At 34.6% G+C, this 5,922-nt stretch overlaps 1 pseudogene; it reads right to left on the bottom strand.

Annotated features, from left to right (window-relative positions):
- Nucleotides 1–4,400: 4,400 nt before the first annotated feature.
- LOC113244322 (frataxin, mitochondrial-like) lies at nucleotides 4,401–4,986 on the bottom strand (annotated as a pseudogene).
- Nucleotides 4,987–5,922: the final 936 nt, after the last annotated feature.

The raw sequence follows: 5,922 nt of genomic DNA, 5'->3' as shown, positions 1-5,922 counted from the left end.
TTTCATAGAAAAGTCTGAAATTCAGAGGAAAGCCTGACTTTTTGGCTTCCTTAAAGGGAGACTTGGTCTGTCAGTTAATGGGAAGAATGATTACATTGGGATAATGGATGAATATTTTAACTGGTTAAATATAATTGTTCAAGAAAATGAGATTTTACATAAATGAGAATCGTCTAAAGTTGATTGTTATTCTTGTTTTAATTTCAGGAAGAACAGTCACTATATTTCCCTCTATTTTTGGATTTATTATAAATTTATTCTCTCACTATCAGGATTAAGAAAACATTTAATACTTGCAGAAGTGGTTTTGATGATTTATCAACATTTTACATACAAAAACAATTAACCAAATAATTTTCTACAATCGGGTATAGAAAACAGGCAATTGACTTTTCCAGTGATTAAGTATTGAGCAACAATAAACATATTATTCAGAAATAGCTTTTTTCTTTCTCTCACTATTATTAAAGAGATCTACTTAATAGCAATTATTCAAAGGCAGTAAGGGTGAAATTCAAAGGCTTTAATGAGAAGAGAAACTGTGCAGGAACTCCATTGCTTTATATATCATTACACAAATGCCCTGCCATGTTTCTTCAGGACCAATATCTTGGAATGCCTCCAGTCATGATTAACTACATCAAAAGTCCATCTGCCATCTATGTTCATATCACAATCATGCCGAGTCTAGGCAGAGTATAGAGATGGGAGAAGATAAGCAAATGCTCATAAATAAGGTTTCTGTGAAAAGCTATAATGCAGGGACATTTGCATTTTAGAAAAAAAAGTCCTCAATTGAAAGTTTTGCAAACATTGTAAAGCATCACTTAATACTCTGCACGAGTGTCTAAATGCATTTAACTAACAGATTGCTTTTATCCATTAAAATACAAAATACTTTAATATGTCCATTGGAATTACAGCAGTGCTGTTTTTTTGCTAGTAATAGAAAAACAATTTCCACTTCCTTTTTTAACCTCAGTCTCAACAATAGAATAAAATATTCTTACATATTTGACAATTTTTAATTATTATTAATATTTTTCTGAAATTTAAGGAGTTTTGAAAGGAACATATAAAAAAATTTCCCGTGGCACTTTTAGGTTCACAAAGTTGTGAAAATTTTAGGAGAATGGCTGATCTTGAAAGTTTTCCAGATTACTTTTGAGAGTCATGAAAGAGCTCTTTAGTTTGGAGAAGTTTTATATTCTCAGTGAACACCCATTCTCCAGAGTCCCAGACTAAATGGAGCCAACGTTGACTCTTCAGAGTTCTTTTTTGCCCATAGTCTTTCATGATCAGTGAGTTTGAATCAAAACTATTTAATATTATAAATTTATGCATCTGCAAATGTCAATATATTCGCTTCCGAAGCCAAGCCAAAACTATTGCCAATAATGATTTTCTCACTTTCTGGACAGATAATATATTCTAATTGCTTATTAATTTAAATTATTTTAAAATGTTTTTCTTTAAAGTTAAATTCCAAAATCGCTCAAGCATGGAATTTTAAAGAATTTTAGACTTATTGAATGTACGTTGGAAGTAGAGAATGTTAGGAATTAAGTAATCCATATACATTCTTAGAAACTAGCTCACTGGGGCCTGCTCTAGTCTTTACACATTATGCCAAAGAGACCCTCAATAATATAAGTATTTTCCCAGGGTGTCAGTGTATAAGCCAGTGGGTATTGGCTGGGTAAGAAGGATGGTGGTTCTTAGAGGAAACCTTGAGTGGTGTTATTTTCCTTGTAACCCATCAGATGTGTGTTATCATACATTTCACAATTTTAGTTGATTGCTGACATTAATTTTGGTAGACTCCAGCATTCTGTGGGGATTCTCATTTTGTCTGATCAGTTTTCTCTGAAATTCTGTGCTGGCTGTCTGTCACATATGTCAGCCTCTTTTGAGGTAAAAGTAGAATTTTAAATACCCAAAACATCTAAATGTGCAAAGTAGTGCTTTAAAGATCCTTACATTAACTTAATAAACTCTATGCTTTACTGGGAGACACTGAACAGTAGTCATTGAGATAAGTTAAATGGTACCCTAGTGTCACAAACTACAGTTTTTAATATACCAGGTCTAGTATTATTATAATCTTTATCATCACTATCATCGTAAACTTATATTTATTGAGCACACACCATGTGCCTGATATTATACTAAAAGCTTGAAGAACGTATACAGTAATCTCAAAATATACATTTATTCATGTAAATTAAGGCTTTGTGTATACCAGGAACTGAATCAGAAACACTTATAACAAGAACTATTTAATAGTGAAATATCAGTATAAAATGAGATTAGAGAATGTTATGGATATATTAGTATAGTTTTATATTTTCTCTCAATACTTCACCTTTTTTGGGCAGGAGTTACTGGTAAATGTGCTGGATCTGAGCAGGCGGATGAGGAAAAACAAAGAAATAAAGAATAAGGAAGTAAACTATGGGAGGTGTAAAGGAAAGGCAGTGTAAGGGGAAGGTAGGAATTCTGTGCAGTACAGGTTCCATCAGAACTTCGTTTTCCTTTTCCTGATAATTTGTTTATCTCCAGTTAGGCACAATCTCCCAGGTATTGCTTTTGTGACTACTGTCTCTGATACCCATGCAACCATCAAATACTCTGGCATTAATAGGAAGAACCGGATGGAGGAATGTTTCCCTGGAAGCTTGTACCCAGGAAAAAATTCTATTATTTGATATCAGATCAGGACCAATCCTGAGAAGAATTTTTTTTCTTAGATTTTCTAAACAATATTTGAGTGGTTTTGGGAGCAGCATAGTCTAGTAGAAAGAGAACAGACTTTAGAGTCAGTTAAATCTTGGATCAAGTTCAGGTTATGTAACCATGAGCAAATTAGTTAAACTTCCTTAGTATCAGTTTCATTATCTGAAAAATGTCAAGATATAACAAAAAAAAAGACCTAAGACAGTGATCATTAGGATTCATCATAATAACAATATACAATGCTAAATCCAGTGCAGAGAATATAGTGAAAACTAAGTAAATATTTGTTCTAGTATGTGGATTTTAATTTAATAATCTTTAGGTAGTCTGTGAATTAATCACTTAAATATTTATACATGTAATATGGTAATGTCCACATTTTTATTTCTGCTGTGTGTGAATATTTTACTTATAATATTCAAAAAGACTGAACATGAAGAGGATAAGAGCTTTGTATTAATTCCAGTGATTTTTTTCCTGGGGAAAAACCAGAAAAGATGAGAACAGAAGATCATGAATGTATTATATTACCAAAAGGATTAGCCAACTGAAAAACAAAGTCCAGGAGTACCATGTTAAAATACCAAACCCCAAAATAGACATAGTTTTGCATTCTTTTCCTGGTCTTTTATTATAAGAATAAAGAAACTCTCCTCAAAATGGAATTACATCAAAATAAAATATTAGTGGGATAGACAAAATATACTCATCTCTACTAGGTCAATAATATATTTATACTGTGGAGATTGACATACTTAGTCTCAGGTACACATTGCATCGCAAACGATATGAAAACTGTCCAAATTTTTTGTTGAGTTTTTTTTATTAAACATCTTTTAGAATGATTGGTCTATTGGTTGGACTTGGAAATACATTTTCTTATGATAGCTTTTGTTGGTATTTATTTGTATTTATTGCAAGTGTTTCAGAATTACTTTTTTTCTGATTCTACTATGTTTATTTGTTGAAATTATTATTATTATTTTTATAACTCACATAAAATTCACCCTTTTTTGTTTCAAGTTTTTATTTAAATTCTAGTTAGTTAATATATAAAGTAATATTGGATTCAGGAGTAGAATCTAATGATTCTTATCACTAAATATCACTTACATATAATATCCACTGCTCATCACAAGTGCCCTCTTTAATGCCCATCACACATTTGGCCCATCCCCCACCCACCTCCCCTTCATATGATTTGCTTCTCTCTGTCTCTCTCTTAAACTTTTATAGGCAACTCTTTAAGGAGTCTCATTTGGGGACAGAAAGGGGAGGTCCGCCAGCCGTTCTTCATGTGGTTTTATGCAGTCAAGTCCTTTCACTGAAGAGTGAAATCAAGTCATTTCTCCTCCTGGAATTTTTCCTTCCTCTTATTTTTCTTTGGTGTAAGGTTATATATAAATGTATGAGTATATGGACATTATAAAAGAGAAGGGATATCCTGTGAGGGAGGAAATCAGACAATAAATCCAAAAACACTATGGAAATTAAAAATCCGAACTTGGGGGAGGGTAGGAGGCAACACGTTCTTTTCACAGTGCCATTATATACCATGCAACAGTCCTCAAAAGTGGGAATTGAACAAACCAGACATTCAGCTGCAGGACAGAGCTGGGGGCTTGGCTTTATAGCTGTTAATGTCTTTAGAATTGGGCTGGGCATCAAGCTCCTTTTCCAGAATAGGCCAGAGAAGAGAAGTCCAATTTGGTTTTCAAGGCTTTAGTCAGCTCTGTGGCCAGCAACTCATGGAGGGACACACCATCGTGGGCATACAGCCAGTTCTTCCCCATCCAGTCACAGCGCTTGGGCCCACTGGAGGGTAAAGATAACCAGATCTGCTTGTTTAGGGTCTGCTTGCTGATCAGTAGGCTCCTAGATCACCACCCAGTTTAACTATTAAAACATTACTTCAAAAGAGACATCATAGTCTTCCAATGTGTAAGTTTTGCCTGCAAGTTCTTCAAAAAACTCTGCTAAGGAGTCCAGTGTCTTCTCTGCCAGTCTTTCATAGGTGGTCTCATCCAGAAAGCCAGGGTCGCCCAAAGTTCCTGCTGTCCTCATATTTATCAGACACTGCTTTTTGACATTCACTATCTGATCAAGGCAGTGGAGGCTCAGAATAGCATGGCTGGGTATGCTGGTCAATCTGTCTAGAAGCACAGGCCATGGGGGCCACAAAGCAAGGCCTTCCTCCAAGCCTCCAGCTGGCCCCAGAGGAACCCAGTGGGGCAGGAGGCTGGCAGCCATGTGGCGCCCAAGCGTCCACTGCTTCCCTCTCTTTTTTCTCCCTTTCCCCTATATTCATGTTTCCTTTCTTAAATTCAACATGTGAATGAAATCATATGATATTTGTCTTTCTCTGACTGACTTGTTTTGCTTAGCATAATACATTCTAGTTCCATCCACATTGTTGCAGAGGGCAATATTTCATTCTTTTTGATGGCTGAGTAATAGTATATATGGACATGTGGTCTCTTTCCATAATTTGGCTATTGTTGATAATGTTGCTATAAATATCAGGGTGCATGTGTCCCTTCAAATCAGTATTTTTGTATCCTTTGTGTAAATACCTAGTACTGCAATTGCTGGGTCATAGGGTAGCTCTATTTTTAACTTTTTGAGGAAACTGCATACTGTTTTCCAGAGTGGCTGCACCAGTTTGCATTCCCACCAACAGTGTAAGAGGTTTCCCCTTTCTCTGCATCCATGCCAACACTTATTGTTTCCTATGTTGTCAATTTTAGCCATTCTGACAGGGTGTGATGTGGTATCTCATTAAAATTTAAATTTGTATTTCCCTAATGATGATAATTACTACTTATAATGTGTGATTTGGGGCAAGTTGTTTCAACCTTCCTAGGTCACACTTTCTTCCCATGCCAATGAAGCGTGAACTAAATGATTTTGCATCTCTGTCATTTCATAATTTGACAATTCTAAGTATACTACTGCAGTTGCTTCAGAATTATACTTGGTAAGGATGATAGAGTATACCAAAAAAATGTTGAATATAGTTTAAATAACAATAAATGTTTTTGAAAGTCCTCTGAAAATTATAAGGAAGTACATAAGCATAAGAAATTATTAAACTTTAATCAGTTTAATTTGAGAAATAAATAAAAAAGATGAAACACAAATTTGGAATGTTCTAGGACCAAATTTAAGTACCTTTTTGAGCATACC

The sequence above is a fragment of the Ursus arctos genome, chromosome X (genome assembly GCF_023065955.2).
Source record: "Ursus arctos isolate Adak ecotype North America chromosome X, UrsArc2.0, whole genome shotgun sequence".
NCBI classification, from domain to species: domain Eukaryota; kingdom Metazoa; phylum Chordata; class Mammalia; order Carnivora; family Ursidae; genus Ursus; species Ursus arctos.
Note: the sequence above shows the minus strand (reverse complement) of the source record. Positions and strands in the feature narration are given on the sequence as shown.